We start from the raw sequence: 18789 nt of genomic DNA on the forward strand, positions 1-18789 counted from the left end.
ATTCTAATAAAGTTTGCCTGAAGACCAGAACGCAAAACAGCCACACTAGTCAGCCATACAGGTCAGTCAGTGATGGCACACACCTTTAGTCCCACTTTAAATACACACACCCCTCTGCCTCTCAGTGAGGAGTGTTATCACTGAGCTCCTCAGAACCCAGAGAGCTGGCTCTGCACTCACTAAGCGTAGGCCGGTAGGTTCCCTTCGTCGCACTAAGTGGGACTGCGGAAGGTGACATTCTTGACCGCTACAATTTGCTTTCTCTTAAACAGGAGCAGGAGTAAAAAGTCAAGTTGTCAGGTACTCTGTCGGTGTTGGGACAGCAAACTCAAGACGCTGCCCGAATACTTTTTAGCATGTAGAGGTAGCATGTCCAATAGCAGGACACTCAGCAAAGCATTTGGCAGTGGAACACCCAAAGTTTTAAAATGCAATGACTGCTGAAAAAAGGCAATGGATACTTTTATTCTATTCATGCTTTAATTTTTTCCATACAAATTTTTATTTTCTTATCTATCAGTAAAAAATAAATGAAACAAGCCCTTAAAGATTGTATACCTCCCCCCCATAAGCTAGCAGGCAAAGGAAGGAACACAAGACAGAAAGGGGTGGGTGGTAATATTCAGAACAATCTGTGAAAATAGGAAAGGGCCCTTAATCACAGATTCCAAACACAAAAATGAGAGATACACAATGACACTCAAGAGCTTTTTGGAAGAAACTGAAGAGCCTTTCCTACTTAGTTCTAAATCTAATGAGTATCACTACTGCTCCTTAAAAAAAAATCCAATGCCAATAAGGTCACAAGAAAAGTATCTCTCATAACTATTTTTTGTTCTTCACATTTTAAAATACAAACAGAACAATAAAAGTCAGCAATAACAGAACAGCTCTTAAACTTTGCTGTTTAATTTTTAAAGCTACATAATCATTTACTAAGCATGTGAAAACATACTGTAGTTTATGTAATGCCATCCCTCCAACCCCACCCTGGTCTAATGTATTAGGAGCCTGGCTTCCTGCTGATGTATTTCTCAGAAGCTACTAGACTCTGAGGGCTCTGTCCTAAGCACTGGATTCCTAGAGTGACTGTATCAGGAGGTAATGATGAGTAGGAGGCGGGTCTATCTGAGTGAGTCACAACAGTGTGGACCTAGGGCTTGCCCTTGCCCCTCTTGCATCTCTTCCCTCTACTCCAGGCTGTCTTGACGTGACATGCTTGGCTGTGCCATGCCCTCCTTACCATGAAGAACTAAAATCTCTAAAATCATGAGCCAAAAATACAGCTTCCCAAGACTTAAGAGACATGCCTCTCTAGTAAGCACAAGGACCTGGGCTCAATCCCCAGAGGCTACACACAAAGCTGGGCAAGGTGAAGCATGCTTGTCCCAAAGACAAGAGGATCTTCATGAAGTCAGGCAGTCAAATTAAGAAGCCCAGTGAGAGACTTGTACTCAAAAACCAAGCTAAATGGCTGTCCTGAGGAACCATGCCAAAGGTCACACTCTGGCCTCCACACACATATGCACACGTGAGAGTGTGTCCACAGACAGGAACACACACACCTTTTCCTTAGCTGCTTTTCTCAAGCATTGGTCATAGTGATGTAAAAAGCCAGAGTAATAATACTAGAATACCAAGACTAGCTACACTCCGTCCTCTGCAAACTCGCACGTCTTCTGAAGAGAGTAAATCATGATATTCCTCGTCTCGTCACTACAACAAACACCCGTCAGAAACAACCCAAGGAGGGGCTGACTGAAGCACAACTGAAGTGGTTTGCATGCACCGCTGCAGGAAGGGCGGAGGTTGGTGCGCACCCACTGCAGGAAGGGCGGAGAGGAGTTCCTGGAGGCAGAAGCCTGCCTGTGCCAGAGGTCCCTCGCACCACAACAGACCAGGAAGTAGAGAGTGCCAGAACTACAGTACAGGCTGTAACCTCAAGACCACACCTAGTGACCCACCTCCCGTACAGCACCAGCTTGTGAACAAGAACTCAAAAACATAAATCTGCAAGGGTCATTTTAGACCCAAACCATGACTGTGATTAAATATACATATACTATCTATAATATCACACACACACACACACACACACACACACACACACCCTAATGAGTACTCTAAATTAAGAACAGCTTTCCCCCCATGGAAGTGACCTTTCAAAACATACAGAAGATGCTTACAGGAAAGAAAACCTGGACAGGCGGCACACGCCTGTGTCCCAGCACTTGGACACTGAAGCAGAAGGACCTCAACTTCAAGGCCAGCCTGGGCTACACAGTGAAAAAACAAGGGACTCAGAGAGAACGAAAGCAGAGTAGAGACTACAACTTCAAGGCCAGCCTGGGCTACACAGTGAAAGGAAAAAGGGATTCGAGAGACAACGGAAGCAGAGCAGAATCATGAGAATTAATTGTTTAGTAAGGTTATTTTTATTGACCTAATAGAGCATGTACAGGTATTTGTGTCTTTGTAACATTTGACCTTAAAATGTTTATGTGAACATTTCAAGCATACATAGATTGTATAGAATAAATGGCCAGCTTTACCAATTGATTCTTGTTTCATCTTGAACTCCCATTCCCAGTCACTCACTGTCTGTATAACTACTAGATAAATCTTACATTCCTGGAAACACACGTCTTAGCTGCTAACAAACAGATAAACCCTCTTTCACACACCGGTCAGACCCTGAACACGTCTATCACTTCAGGAAACGCGCCTGGTCAACTGTCCACCATCAGAGGCAGTCAGTGCTCCCCGTGCTTACAGCTGTCATCAAAGCCTGGCTCTGTCTCATCTAGAACTTGCTGTAAATGAAATGAAGAATTCTGCATCCAGCTTCTGCTGCGTGGGTCTGTGCAATTCATCTATGTCTCTTTCTACATTGGGGTTCCTTTTTATGAATGAGCAGCACTCGTCTGCAGGAAGCTTTAGCCATTAGCTACTGAATGATGTCTGGGCTGCTCCCAGTTGTCAGCCATTCTGAATAAACCCAGTACTCCTTTTCAAAGAGCTCCTGAGGAATGAGTGTTTACATTTCTCTTTGGAATACACAGGAGGACAATGCTAGATCCAGACATAATACATGTTTCAACTTGCAAGAGGCTGCTTAAAGGTATCATCTTGGAGGGTTCTGGGTATCTTCCTAGAAAATCTGTGTTACCAGTCTTGGAATTTTAGTCCTTCTGGGTATTTTTAAAGGTTATCTCCCAAATGAGTGCCACTAGTAACTTTTGCCTATGTTAAAAATATTTACATTTAAGGCATAAGACCAGAATAATTATGAGCAAAAAGATAGCAAGCGAAAGCCCATGCAAAAAGTCTGAGAAGATAGGTCAAAGGTCAAATCTGTGCGTGGAGATTGGTAATTCAGACTTAGACTTGTTTTGTTTGAATGACTTCTAAGAGAGCTACATGGAGTCGTAAAATAGGTTTGGATTCCAGACACGTTAGTGTGGAGAAGAAAGACGGTGTTGAGAACGCCTGAAGAGAGAGAAAAAAATCAGGACAGAGTAGTCTAGGACCAAGAATCAGGAAATTTTCATTTTTATTTAATAATTAAATCAACGGGAAAAAGCAGGTTAAAATAAATTTAAATTTTTGCTTACAGGTAAAGAATAATGCAGAGCAGCAGAAAACATACGGTGTCAGGGAAGGAAAACGACTCCCAGGATTCCTGTAGAACAGACACCTGAAGAGACGCCAGGGAGATGAGCACAGCAATGACAAAAACACCGCAACGGCAGCCAGGCTCTGTGAATATCCAACTGCTCGAGGGCCATGGTTTATAATCATTTTATAATCTCATCCTTACAAATGTATGACTATGTACTTATAATTTAAAGTCTCTAAACATATATGTGTGTGTGTACACACGTGTATATGTGTACCCTTCGGGGTGGCTCTCTTACAGTATTTAAGTGGTACAGGAATGAAGAAAACAGGTAGCTGATTTAATTCAAATGGGACAAATGTATGCAAGTCAGGAGGAGTTAAAGCTTGGCCAAGACGTACACAAGACTCAATTAACAGCAAAGCAAAAGAGAGCAAGTTAATGCACAGAAGAGGCGAATCACTGAAGCACAAGTAGCTGCAGTAGCAACAGCTAACCCAGCTTCCTTGAGGGACACCAGTGACTAGCTAAGTGTAACAGTCATTACTATAATTCCCCTGCCATAGCTGAAGTAAAACCAAGAACACTGGCTAGTGATGCATGCAGATACTAACCCAAGAAGAATTACCACAGGGCCTGACATGCACAATTACACCAGGTCTTCCCAGGATTTCTAACATTCTGCAGAAAGGTTGTAGCTGATCCCAGTGATGAAGACACTTCTGGACGCTTGCTGGGCATTATCTGATTCTAGTAGTGATTTACACAACAAGATATGATGATACTTCTACTGATGAAGGAATCCAACTTATTCTCTTATGCCATGCTATAAGAAAGTGTAGGACGCCTCGAACGCTAGGAAAGATTCAGGTTACAGTGCTGTCCAGAGTGTCGTTTCAATTACAGAAATGTATTAAATATCTACTAAAGCCTTCTACAGAAGCTTCATTAAGGACACACCAAAGCCATTCTTTCAAATGAATCTTTTAGCCAGTATGAAAGAGAACTCTTCACATCAGTACCAGACTGCAAAAGGACAACGTTTCTGCCCTATAAACGGTTGGTAGCTGGAACTACATAATTAACCTTTATAAGGACTGCAGTTAAAATCCAAATCTCCCTCCCTTCTCCACACACTAGCAGAAAATAATCAACAAGGAAGGCTTGCAGCATTAGTTAGGATGCACAATGCTGGTACAAGGAAAGTTAAGAAGAACAGGCTTGTGCAGCATTAATGATCACGATACAAATTATAGGCTTATCAACAAGGATACCCCCAAAGAATCTATTACTTGAACTAAGAGTTTGGGGCAGGAGACAAAAAGTGGAGGGTGGGAATAAGGATAGTGGGCACATGGGGTATGGTGGCAACGTCTTTAATCCTAGCACTTGTTAGGCAAAACAAGTACATGTCTGAGTTTGAGGGCCAGCCTGCTCTACATAGTAAATTTCAGCCCAGCCAGGGCTAGAGCAACAACAATAAATCTAAAGATGGCATCTACGAAAGCAATCAACTATACTAGGAGACATTACACAGTGCACAGGGAGAAAGATGGTCATTACCCATGCTGAAAGCAGTAAATTCGGTGAGTTCCAATCACCACTCCAACAGCTGTCGGTGTTTGTCTTTCATTAGATTATTTGGAAGGAGGTTTGAAAGCAATAAGATGACCTAAAAGTTTCAGAGAAGATTCACTTTCTTAAATATCAAAGACAAATTAAAACTGCTCTAATTTTAACAGCATGGCAATAGCATGAGAGCAGACAAATCAAGGTAGTCCAGAGAACAGAAACAATGCAAATTCAACTCACTGTCTTACCCAGGCTTTTCGCACTGTGAAAAGCACATGGCAGAAATCATTTTAAAACTAGAAGGGTTCCTTTGGCTCGGTGCTGCAGTCCACCGTGGGTCCGCGCGGCAGGAGGATAACACAGCGCAGCAGCTCTCATCACGCTGTCCTGTCAGAGCAGCCGGGAAACAGAAGGGCAGCACGCCTGTTCACGCCAGCAGCCTTCCTCCTCCTTCCCCAGCACGGCCACCTCAAGTTCCCGCCCCCTTCTTGCTGGAGTGGGATGGGGGACATTGGGGATCTAACCCAGTGCCTTGCATTTACTACCACTGGAGTACATTCTCAGCCCTACTAAGCAGGCCAAAGGAGCCAAAACTCTGACCTCTGGAGTACTCGAACGATAGCTGTGACATCTGGTTCTGCTTTCCACCTTCGTCACCTGTCCCTCAGTCTACTGACCGGTGCAGGCTGCAGTCAGAGCAGCTCTTCCTCAGTCCTCTCTGGAAACACCCAAAGTGGGCTTACTCAGCTCCTGGGCATGGCTCAATCTATCAGGCTGACAGTCAACATTAACTACACAAGCAGCAAACTAAAACACTAACAGAGTTGCGTCTAAGAGAGACTAGAAAAAGTACTTACAATGCATTCTTCCCAAAACGCTAATGTACAAACTAAAAAAATATGAGCCAGAAATCAATATAAAGTCAAAATACAATAAATAAGATGCAAAGTCTACAAAGAAAAAGATTCAAAGAACAGGAAACCAAAATGACTAAAGATGTTCAACTTCACTAGAAATTAATAAAATTAAATAGTTTATATCAAATTAAAGTTTAAAAAAAAAACATGAAAACTCAACTTTCCAGACAGGCCTATTAGAAACAAGATAAAATTAAATGTAGAAAAGGGAAACATGTGGCAGGTATCAAGTTGTAACTCCCTTTTAGGTCCAAAAGCAACACCTGGCCTTAGACCCTCTGATCCCCTGTTCTCTGGTGTCGTCAATCCTGGACCATCTCACACTCTTAGTATAAACATTGTGTGCACACATTACAGTATAACCTGCCAAAAGGCAAAACCAAACCTTACTCAGCATGGAAAAGTTAACAGCAGCTCTAAGAAATAAACTAGCTTATATGTGTCACTTAAATGCACCTAGAAAGCAAAGTGGCAGAAAACTGTTAAGGTCATTCTATATAAATGTCTTAGACCAGTGGTCCTCAATCTGTGGGCTGGGACCCCTTCGGGGTTACATATCAAATATTTATATTACAATTCATTACAGTAGCTAAATTACTGTTATGAAGTAGCAACAAAATAATGTTATGGCTGGGGTCACCACAACATGAGGAACTGTATTAAAGGTCACAGCATTGGGAAGGTTGAGGACCACTGCCTTAGACATACAAAAGCAACAGTGGAATGACCACAGGGCCTTAGGACACTGGGTACCTAGCAGGGAGTGAGACAGTTGAGAAGGAAAAAACTTCAAAGAAAGGAAAGGTCCTGGGAGTCAGGGAGCAAAAGCAAAAGGGTGATCAGCCAAAGCCGGCCAGTGCCACAAAAACAGGCTGAGAGAGCCCTGCGCGGCCAAAGGTGACCTTGAATTACGCACAAAGGGTGTGCCATAATATCTTCTGAACTTCTATGGTGTGTGTGAGTCGCTTAATTATTTATATAAAATTCTAAAGGCATTTTAAAAAGTACACTTGCTGACAATGACTACCAATTCCAACAGGTACAATGACAAGAGCTCGGCAGGAAGCAGGAGACAAACAGAGGCTCTGTCAAGGCACAGATCTGAACCAATACAAAAACATAATTCAGGCATGCAGCTGTGACCTATGCAGGAGAACAGGTCTGAGTCTCAGTGAGGAAGCAGGAAATTGGGCCTCCAGGCCAGACTGCAAAGGTAAATCAAGTATAACTAGTTTGTTATCTCAGTCTGGCCTCACCACGGTTTTTCAGGTGACCTTGAATCTAAGAGGTGCATTCGGCGGGTACTCCAAGAGACAGAAAGGCCTGTTACCAGCTCCCAGGGAGTGTATCGCTAAGTGCGGCACTAAGATGCACACAGAAAACAACTGCAGCTGGCATTCAGAAGAAAAGAAGCCAGCTGGTAGCTGGGGTCGTTCACAAAGGTCCCCTAACTACAGTGGAACTAAAGCTACCTACTAGGTGGAGGACAAAAACACCAAACAATTTGAAGGAGCAAAGCACACACTACGCAAGAAAACCAGCAGCAGAGATGTAAGCCTCTGGGGAAGAAAGACTGGAGGAAAGCGCTGGACAATTTGTAGGTATTAGAAAGATCAAATACTCTCCATTAAAGAAAAATCTACAAAACCAAGAATCGGAGTTGCACAAAAAGAAGTTGTGAAAGCATATTAAGTGAGTCAAAGGATTCCTCAGAGAGCTAAAGCAGCAACTTGCCCATGACAGCACACCAGGACCACAACAGGTCAGTCAGGACCAGCTCCCTCCTCCACTACGGCCTCCTCAAATCCACACCCCATACCCACAGGGAGTAGCCTTTCCAAGCAAGAGCTGTAACCTTGCATTTATCTCTTGAATTTTTATCTTATGGGTGCATTTGACCCACAAGGCCTAGAACACGTACATGCCTGTATCCTATTATAAGAGGTCCTGGGAAACTGAATTCTACAGATTATAGCCTAGCATGCAAATGACCCAGGCAGGTCATCTGAAATAAACAATCAAAAATATGATCATCATGCACAATAATTATTAACAATAAACTCCAAACGCGATTCTCAAGATGACAGTTTCTAAGGCTTGTATAAAATGAATCCTGTTCCTCAGGAGAAAGTGAAGACCAAAGTCCCATCAGCTGCTAGACCAGCTCCAATATCAGTGAGTCTAAGTGACAGCCATTTCCTGTGTTTTTCTATAACCAACAGCTACATTGCACAGGGAAGCAGGAACGAAAAGTATGAAGGAAAATGCGTTAACACATAAGCATATAAAAAGGAATTTCGCCAGGCCTCTGTGTGGCTTAGACAAGGAGGAGGCACTTGTCTCACATGCACAGGCCTGGGTCCAATCCTGGGCATCTGCAGGGTGGGGCTGTGGCAGAATTTAATAGATCTAATGGGTCGCCCATTTGAGACCTAGGAATTCTACCATTTTGTAGCCACAGCGAAGGAGCCTCAATGCCAGCGTACCTCTGACCATCATGTCTGTCATCCTCCTTATGGGGATGACGCCTATCTTTCTTACGGATCGGCGGGCATCAAAAGGGGAAAGGCAGTTTCAATGGAAGTTATTCTACCGCCACAGCAGCAATCAGGGTTTTAATAAATACTGCCCTCAAGGCTTTCTCTTCACCTTGGTAAATGCACTATATTCAGGATCTTTAGTGAAGAATTCTGGAGAGAAAATCAGAACGACGGCTGAATGGCCACATTGATAACTGGACCCCTCAACCCTGTTTGAACTTCACTTCTTCCACATGTATCACGATTTTCAGGTAGTGTAAGGCGATTCCAAAAGCGGAGTAAACAATCAGAGCCATCTGAGCTAAAATACTGAGGTCAGAATCTTTATAAGTACACTGCATTAACTCATTCGGCAAAACTGCAAAAGCATGTTGTCGGTGTGTCTGTCTGTCCCTCCTCTCTTTTTTCTCCCCTCCTCAACCATTCTTAGAAATAATTTCACACATAAGTATAAAGTTTTTGCTATCTTGGCAAGTTCTAAGAAGTACACACTACACAATCGTTTTCTTTCCAGTCTGACTAGACTAGGGTATAGTATGATATAATCTTGGCTCCAGTTATAGGTTTGGACATGTAAGGACTGTGGGAAAGATTGGTCACTCTCATAAGCAAGGCTGTCCTAGGTCTTCGATAAAGTAGGCAAGGCTGGGTGTGAGGGGATGAGGCAGGAGGTTCATCGGGAGTTTAAAGTTTGTCTTTAAGAGAAGCACACAAGCACACAAGAGAATGGGCAAGGATAACTTCTGTCACCAATTAACACTCATAGACAACTGTGTGGCAACTATTCCCTATACAGAGAACAACAACAAGCAACAAGGTGGCTCAACAGGTCAAAGTACTTGCTGACAAGCCTGATCACCTGAATTTGATATCCAGGAAAAGGAAAGAACCAACTCTTGCAAGGCATTCTCTGCACTCTAAGTACATGTTCGCAAAATTAAAATATAATAAAATTAAACAGTAACAACAATTTCTTCTATTAAAAGAATGTATCCAGGTGCATGTGTAGCACAGTGGTAGAAGACCCACCTAGCACACACAAAGCCCTAGATTCCATCCCAAGCACTGTCCAAAAAAAGACTGCATTAAAAACATGATTGACAATAAATACAATATATCCAACTTTAGAACACACATTTTCTTAAAATCAGATTAGACAATATTTTTCTAGTAGGTTGTTTTGTTACTATGTACTTGGTGTTTTAAATGCTACTTAGTATACTCTAAAGTATTACGATTCTCAAATTGAAGAGCCAGCAAATTCATACCTCTAGAGGGCAGTATTTATCACAGGACAGACAAGTTTGGAAGAAAGAATTCCATTGTCCAACACACTTAAGAAACACAGAAGTAACAAGCAAGCTTGAGTAAGTTTTGTCAAGAGAGGTCTCAGAACCCTCAGCACATTAATGTGCACAGGGAGCCTTCAGGCTCTAATGAACAGTATATGATCTTCCTGCAGTTTAATCTCAGGACTCGCTTCAGGACCAGTGCTCCTAAAATTACTGTCAGAAAACACACTACAGAAACAAACTACTGGAGCAGGGCGGTGGTGGCACATGCCTTTAATCCCAGCACTCGGGGAGGCAGAGGCAGGCGGATCTCTGTGAGTTCGAGGCCAGCTTGGTCTACAAGAGCTAGTTCCAGGACAGGAACCAAAAGCTATGGAGAAACCCTATCTCGAAAAAAAAAAAAAAAATACTGAACAAATTCTCTCAAAAGAAAAGCTAGCAGGTTTCTTCAAGTGCCTCTTCTTTTCTCATGGGCGTACTCCTCTGACTTTAAAGCAAATCCCTAGGCAGCACCATGTATGTGCAGATCAGCACGCATGTGCAGACCACAAGGGTGACTGGGATAAGCAGCGGCAGGCATCAGATCAGGTCATCAGACATGAGGAACTCACTGCCAGGCTTGGTCAAAGGAAAGCAGCAGAGCAAGGAGAGGATGAACGGCTGAGGCTGTGACTACCTGAGATGCTCCACCTCTAGCTTTAAAAGCACATCACAGCTTAAAAACAACCAAACTCGAACTAGTGAACATGGAGATCTATTAACAATCTTCCCAAAACACATGTCGACTGTGTAACCTAAAGAAGTTTCTGAACTTGAGACCTCCACAAGCACACAGACAATAGCGTTTACTTGGGAAGGAGCTGGTAAATGAGATCTGCTCCTGGTTTGGTTTGATTACTGTCTTTTTAAAGCATGTGCACAGTGTGTGTGCATGAGTGATTTTCACCATGAGCAATGTTTGAATTTTCTTTTAATCCTTCATGGCAATGAGGCATGCTACAAAGAAAATTATAGTACTAAGCAGCTCTTTCCAAGGCTCTTGATTAAAAAGTCCCCCTGGTACTTATTACTCCTATGACATAAGCCTTTTCAAAATTATACATAAAAATAATACTGGTCTTGTCAGTGACTATTAACTGTTTCAGCTGAAGTAAATTTTTTTCAATTTTCAATATAAAGTATAATGTAAATATAAAATATAATGTATTTACTAAAAGATTTTAACAAATAACACAGAATGTGAGGATGCCTACATAAATAAATCACAAGTGGTAACTAAATTCAAATGCCTTTTGATTTATATTTGAATCATTTTACTATCTTCTGCATTCAATTTAACCATTTATATTCTTAAACGAATGGATGAAAAAGGATGTGGTACAAATGGTGTTGGTGGAACACCTGCTCGGGCTGATCCCCAGCACGGTTAAACCAGGTACAGTGAAGCAAGCCTACAATCTCTGCTCGAGTGGGGGCAAAAAGGCCCAAGGTCAAGGTCACTCTCAGCTACTTAACAACAGCCACCTATGGCATGAAAGACCTTTGTGACAACACACAAAATCAATAAATCCAAGCCTGAAAAATTACTTTCAGTTTTAAATGAGTGAAATCACTAGGGAGCCTGCCAATCAGACAAATTCTAAAGAGTTTCCAAGTAAAAAGAAATACTGTCACAGTGCCGCTTTTTAGAAATTGAAATGATGTGCCTGCCGTGGTAGCACACAACTGTGATCCCAACACGCATAGGCTCAAGTAGGAGGACTGTGAGCTGGATGCCAACCTGAGCTGATCAGCAAAACCAAGTAATGATTATTAACAATGACATGGACCTTACTAATATCTCACATATCTCAAAAATATGAGATGGGTACTAAAAATAAGCTGTATCAAACCAACTGCCCCAGCTATGCGAGGAATATACAAGCAGAAACCAATGTCTCTCTGACTGTTCCCCCATGACACACACTGGGAATGCCTGTGCTCAGTCTTCTGAGGCAACTAGGAAAGCTCATGGATAGAGTTCATAAGTCCGGTAAGTACAGGCCAATCCTAGCCAGTCTTTGGGAAAGAAGGTAAAACAGAAGTTATCTAAAGATCTTGTGTTTTTTGCTCACTGGTTGAGTTGTGTAAGAATTCCACAAAAATTAACTCCACAGTTAACGCTAATGAAAAACGTAACGTTTTCCGATATTCAACAAGGAAGAAAGCAGTGCTTGTTTTCTCACTGAAGATGGACACGCTGAACTGAAAAATCCAGAAATGAGAGTTTAACAAGAACTGGCTATCTCAGACATCAAGGTTGAAGTTTCCCTAACACAATCAATAATCAAGATTCCATCCTTTATTCTAACATAAATTCACACACAAATGTTTAATTAGAATCGTTAAACAAATCAGTCGCAAAAATGACAAGATACAGTTGAAGAGCACTTGACTAACACTGAAACATAAGAGTTGGTGGCACCTGTCCCCAATTTGCATAATCTGAAGCAGACACCAGGAACAACAGCTTCTCAAACTTCTCTTTTCATCAATATCACCTGGGGAGCAAGCAAAGGAACCGCTCTCTGGCTGAGGTCTGTCTGTCTGCGCCCACTCTGAACTGAGGCTGATGCTGCCAGGGCAGTGGGCACACTCAGAATCACAGGAAACCAGAGCTTAGAAACAAAGCTGGGATAAATGGATGGGAATAGGCACGGGGGTCCTGATGCCCTGTCTAGTACAGAGCACACCCTGGGAGCAGCGCTTAGGAACCGCGCTCCATGGCATTCCTCTCCTCTCCACCTGTCCAGACACTGCACATGTCAAGCTGCAGCTTATCACAGAGATAGGAAATCAATTGAGAACAAACGCTCGCTTTAAACAACAAAGCAGCAGGGGAAAATGAAATCTACGACAGGCACTGTGAAGCCTGATCTACAGTGTCCGTAGACCTGGGGACACGGCTCAGGAAAGGAGCACCTGCTACACAAACATGAGGATGGGAGGAGAGCACGGGAGGCGGACAGGAGGACACACACACACCCCCGTCAGCACAAGAAAGCAAACAGCCATCAAAGGAGACTCCCAGTGACTTCCTCCGGCCTTCACATGCCCATGCGCAGGCGTGCACACCTACATATGCATGTGCAAGCATCACACACATAGAGCACACACCACACCAAACCACACAGAGACTCTAGAGAGTAAAACATGACACCTAAGACATGGAAGTGAACTAGGAGAACCTAGAAACAGTCTAGACTTCCCTTGAGGAAAAACTGAAACTATTACAATATAATAAATAAATGAATGACCCAACCATTTCTATACCATATTATAGCAGAAAGAAATTTTTAAAAGAGCTTCTTAAATTTTTATTACCAAATACTTAACAAAACCAAAGAAAAATATAATTCCCATGGAATAGCATGTAAAGCAATGTTCACATGCAGAAAACTCCTCCATGATTAAATGTACCGGGGAGCAAAGCCCCTCACAAAGACAACATTGCCTACAAACTAGAGTATATACAGACGGGCCACATGTCCAAGTCATCCAAAGTCATTCTGCACAAACATTCTTAAAATACGTTAACAGGGGGGGAAATGGAAGGATTTCATCCTACAGTAAAATACAGCAAGCTTCCTTGCTGAGACCCAACTTCAGGCATAGGGCAGAAGAAAGAACGTGATGCGCTTGGGACAGTTTGTGCTGCTGCTATATCTGTATCTGTCCTCAAAAGGTGATGGAGATGCCCTAAACGGGCTCCTGAATCCCAAATCTAGGATCACCAAAGCACCAAGTATGTCCCTCAGAAGAGACAGCTGTTCCCTACAGGAGAGAGGTTGGAAACAGAAAATAACACTGGGCAACACTGAAGCATGGTGAAAATACAGTAATTAACTTAACTGCAAAGTACTTTCCCCATAGGACACTTAATCACAAGGTTTACATGCAATTAGTATGCAGGCCTAGTATCAGCCTCACCAGACAAACAGTGCTGACAGCTCCAGGAGATGGGCACACCAATCCTGTGCCATCCGGTAAGATGCATGATACCGGTAATCTCCGCAGTAATCTCACCAATCACTGAAACATATCATATCATGCAAACAAAAACTGGAGGTAGTCAATAAAATTACTGACTAGTAAAAGTCTAATAATAATAAAAGGCAAGTATTTTGGAATTGTTTCAGGCTGAAGAAAGTTAAGGACACGTGGGAGATGTGGATTGGATGAAACGTCTACCATAGTCTCAGGCATTAGCACACTGGATCCCCAAGTTTGCGGCATTGTGTGGGTAGGTAAGGGGGGGAATCTGAAAATAGAAAACTCACACATACCCAGTCCATTCTTCCTTGCCCTTGTAGGTCATGATGGAAGCTCTCGGCTTCCAGCTCCAGCGGCCATGCCTGCCAACTGCCATGCTGGCTCCCACCATGACAGTGGTGGAATCCTTACGCCTCTGGAACTGTAAACCCAAATAGAATCTTTCTTCTCCCAGCTGCCTTGGTCACGGTGTTTTATCACACAATAGAAGTAGCTAATAGAGCAGCAAGTCAATATGACTCACGAATGATTCTTAGATCCAGGCCGAGAGAAAACACAGCAGAAAGCTACTGGAACACTGTGAGTCTGGCCTGGATGAGGTAACAGTATTATATCAACGCTATTTTCCCGGTTTTGATCACGCTAATGCATAACATGTTAACACTGAAGGAATCAAACAGGGGACATGTGGGGATTTAGTCTTTGTTGTGTTTTTCTGAGTCTGAAGGGGTGGATGTGGCTCACTGGTGAGGCTGTGTCTAGCATGCACAAAGTCCTGCGCTCCAATGCTGCAAACAAAGCCCGTGAACTGGCTCAGTCTCGTTTCTAACTCCTGTCAATACACAGCAGAACTGCAGAGGAGCTGTCCTGGCGACTCAGAGTCTCACGGTGACAATTGAAAGGGAGGGTTTGGAAGTCAAGCGACACGAGGCTGATGAGCCTGAGCACCACTGCTTCCTGCATAGAAGACGGAAGAGAAGTCAAAAGTCGGATGCTGAGGCTGGGAACTCTTGCACAGGACCAGAGCTCAGTTTCCGACACTCCCATCAGAAGGTCACAGCCACTGTTCCTTCCAGTCCCGGGGACTGGGCACCCTCTTCTGGCCTCCAGAGGGACATGTGGTTGCGTGTTGTTATATAATTCCATCTGAAATTCTCACAGTGACGGGAGTACTCCTTTAAGGATTGCTGAGGCTACTTTCTGAGTCAGTGATTACACACAATGTAGGACATCACCACAGACCCTCTACAGTGACAGTGGTCAGCAACAGGCAGGCCCAGACATGCAGAGCACTCAAGAAGTTTCAAAGGCTTCATGCTGTTCAACCAGATACCTCAAGTCCCTGCCATGCCTCCCCCACCATGATGGACTCTATCGCTTCTTAAATCATGACCCAAAATAAATCCTGTCTTCTGTACTCTGTTTTGTTGAGTACTCTGTCACTGCAGTGGGAAGAGCAACAGGCTCTTCCTGAACTTCCCTCAGCCTGGAGGATGCTCCTCAGCTGAGGAAAGAGGACCAGCTGAGCAGACTTGGGTTTCTAGGGAGGCTGTCAGCTGCTGAGTTTGGAACCACTGCTTATGCAGCACTAAAAGGCAGGTGATGTCTCAGATTTGAGGAAATACAGCTTATTTCTTTTTAATGCTGCCCATCTTCATCACTAAAGCAAACTCTACTATCACCTCCCCATAAATGACTAATTCAATTTCCCTAGTGTAAGAAAGTCTTTGTAACTTGTCAGGCTGCATTTCCTCCATCAACTGTGAGCACAAACAAGACTATAGCCTTAGTGTGCACCCATCTGCCTTCCTAAGCAGATGAGGGAGAGGGAAAGGAGGAGAGAAGTACAAAGAGAGGGGAAAGGGAAAGAAGAGGGTGGGGAAGAGAAGCACTCTTGGTTCTCATCCACCCGTACAAGAATCAGCAAACGGTAGAAAAGCTAATCCAAGAACTTCAGGGAACTCAGTTATTTAAGAAGTGTGTGTGTGTGTGTGTGTGTGTGTGTGTGTGTGTGTGTGTGTGTAAAGTCTGAAACCTAATTAAAAGGAAAAATAGGGCTAGCAAGATGGTGATTATTTCCAAACCTGACAACCCAAGTTTGATCCCTGGAACTCACCTAGTAAAAGAGAACTGACTCCAACAAGCTGTCCTCTGTGTGTGCGCGCACACACACACACACATACACACCCAGATGCACACACAGAGAAAGAAATGTTTAAATAGTGAAAAATAATAAGAGGAAAAATAATGCATTCTCTGCCAAAATTAGAGAAAACAAACGTCACTGAAAAGAGCCAACACTCCACAGTCTATGTGGGCTAGGCTCCGTTCTAAGCTGGAAACAGTGCAGGCAGTTTAGGGCGGCAGCAACTGATGTCTCCTACACTAGAGCCAAGCTGCCTGTATCACCCCAGGTCAACTACTAAGTCAGGGTAGAACAGTGAGCACAGCAAACACCTCCATGCCAACCTTTCAGTAGGAAGCAGGGCTGTGTGAAAGGGAAATAAACGCTAACGCCGCAGTCCCTGGCAGTAAGCGCAACGATTTCTATCAATTCACTTCTGCGATGTTCACGGTCACTTTAAGGAAGGACCCGTGGTGGAAAGGCCAACAATGTCCGGGGACAAGAAGAGCTCAAGACTCTGATTCTCTCTGTTCCAACCCCTAGTTTCCATCCGCGGAATCCAGCCTTGTTTACACATTTTTAAATTTTTAAAGTGGGCTCTTACTTCTCGTGTGTTTGTTGTACATGCGTCACGGTGTACGTGCGGAGGTCAGAGGACAACTTGTGATGTTAGTTCCCTTCCCGCCATGTCAGCTGCAGAGGTTAAACTTTAGGTTGGCCCATCTGGAAGCAAGTAACAACTGAGAATTCCAGGCCCCAATTTGGGCTTTCTTCCCCCAAAAAATATTTATTTTATTTTTAAGTGTGTGTGTGTGTGTGGCAGAGGAGCACATGAGTGTTGGTGCCCCGGGAGACAGTTACAGGAGGTTATGAGTGGGGGTGCGGTGCTGAAGCTGGGTCATCTGGAGGAGCCTTACATACAAGCACATCTGTGGCGTCATCTCTCCACACACCCCCATTTCCATTTCGGTACTTTTTAATCTTTAATGGAACATTAAATTAGGACTCTACTCTTACACGTAACCTCTGATAAAATTTTACAAAGCACAGAGTTTCAAATTCTCATATAGACAAAGTTTAAGCATATGCAACACTACTGTCTAAAAAGTACAGGGCCCTGGGTTTCATTTCCACTACTGAAATAAATAAACAAATAAAACATTTAAAAACCAATGCCAAGGCTTAGATCTTTGTAAGGTAATAAAATTAAAATGTGAAACTTTTAAATCTCAAACATATAAAAACAGTAATACAGACATCAGAAGTACTTCTTCTTTTTTTTTTTTTTTTTTTTTTTGGTTTTTTGAGACAGGGTTTCTCTGTGGTTTTGGAGCCTGTCCTGGAACTAGCTCTTGTAGACCAGGCTGGTCTTAAATGAAAGTATCAAAATAATGCATGGAGTATGGACTTAGTCTAGATCAAGTAAAAAGTGACATTGTTCAAATGGCCAAAAAGAAATTACATTAGGGAAATATTCCACAAAACCACTTACTTAAATAACATACTCAAGAGATTAACAAGTATTAATTCTCAAATTTCTGCTATGTTTCACACACATCCAATGATAATTTTCAAACAGTAAACGAATCTCCTCCTCTAAGAATGCCAGCAAGTGCCTAGAATCCCAGCAGCAGTCAGTCAGAGGCAGAAGGAACAGGAGTTCAAGGTCAGCCCAGACTACCTGCAATCTTGCCCTAATTAGCTAATTAAAACTTTAAAAATTACTGAGTATAAAACTGACAGAAGTCCCTTCGCTCCACCCCCATTTTGGCAGTGGTAGGTGTGGAACCCAAAGCCCTGTCCACCTCAATGAACTCCTACAAGTGAAGGGCAACGTCTCGACACCTGGTCTAAAAGTGACTGAGAACCATGGCTACATAAAGCCATTCAAACACAGCTTAAATTTCACAGTTTGAAAAGGGACACATACCTGGGAACGGCTTTTCTACGAGCCTGTCATTGCCCTTTGACAGAATGAAATCCTACAATTTCTTCTCCTATGATAGTACAACTTACCATGTAACACAGTTTCGTGATCTGTCCAATTCTCTCAATCCGCTTCCTCTAGAACATGTGACAACGTGAGAGATAAACTATAAATAGTGAACGTGAAGTCTTTAGACAATGACGGACACACAGCAAACACTCCCTAAGGACTAATGATGGCCATGATGACACTTACCACATGACCAAATCTATATACTTATCTCCTAAGTCACACAATTCTCCCTTCTAGCTAATTTTCTCTAAACACCTTGGGCAAGTCTGAGGCTAAAATCAATCGTTAAGAGAAAAAGGGGCATAGTGGCAACTTCCTCACTTCCAACTGAGCTCTGCCTTCTTCCAAGCCTCAGATGCCTCAGCTATGGGCAATAACTCAAAATACATATTCATTAGGTTTTGCTCTAAGTTTTATTTAGCATTATTATTTAATCACACCTCTCAAGTAATATAAGACTAACAGGACGGACTGGAGAGATGGCTCAGTGGTTAAGAGCATTGCCTGCTTTTCCAAAGGTCCTGAGTTCAATGCCCAGCAACCACATGGTGGCTCACAACCATCTGTAACAAGGTCTGGTGCCCTCTTCTGGCCTTCGGCATACACAAAGATAGACTACTATTGTATGCATAATAAGTGGGAAGGAAGGAAGGAAGGAAGGAAGGAAGGAAGGAAGGAAGGAAGACAGACTCA

The 18789-nt window shown here is 43.0% G+C and overlaps 1 protein-coding gene across 4 annotated transcripts in view; it reads right to left on the minus strand.

Moving 5' to 3' along the window:
- The window catches only part of Fbxw7 (F-box and WD repeat domain containing 7), a 144801-nt gene that overhangs the window by 109657 nt on the left and 16355 nt on the right, over window positions 1-18789 (minus strand). The window lies entirely within an intron of this gene.

This window comes from Chionomys nivalis, chromosome 24 (assembly GCF_950005125.1).
Source record: "Chionomys nivalis chromosome 24, mChiNiv1.1, whole genome shotgun sequence".
NCBI lineage: Eukaryota > Metazoa > Chordata > Mammalia > Rodentia > Cricetidae > Chionomys > Chionomys nivalis.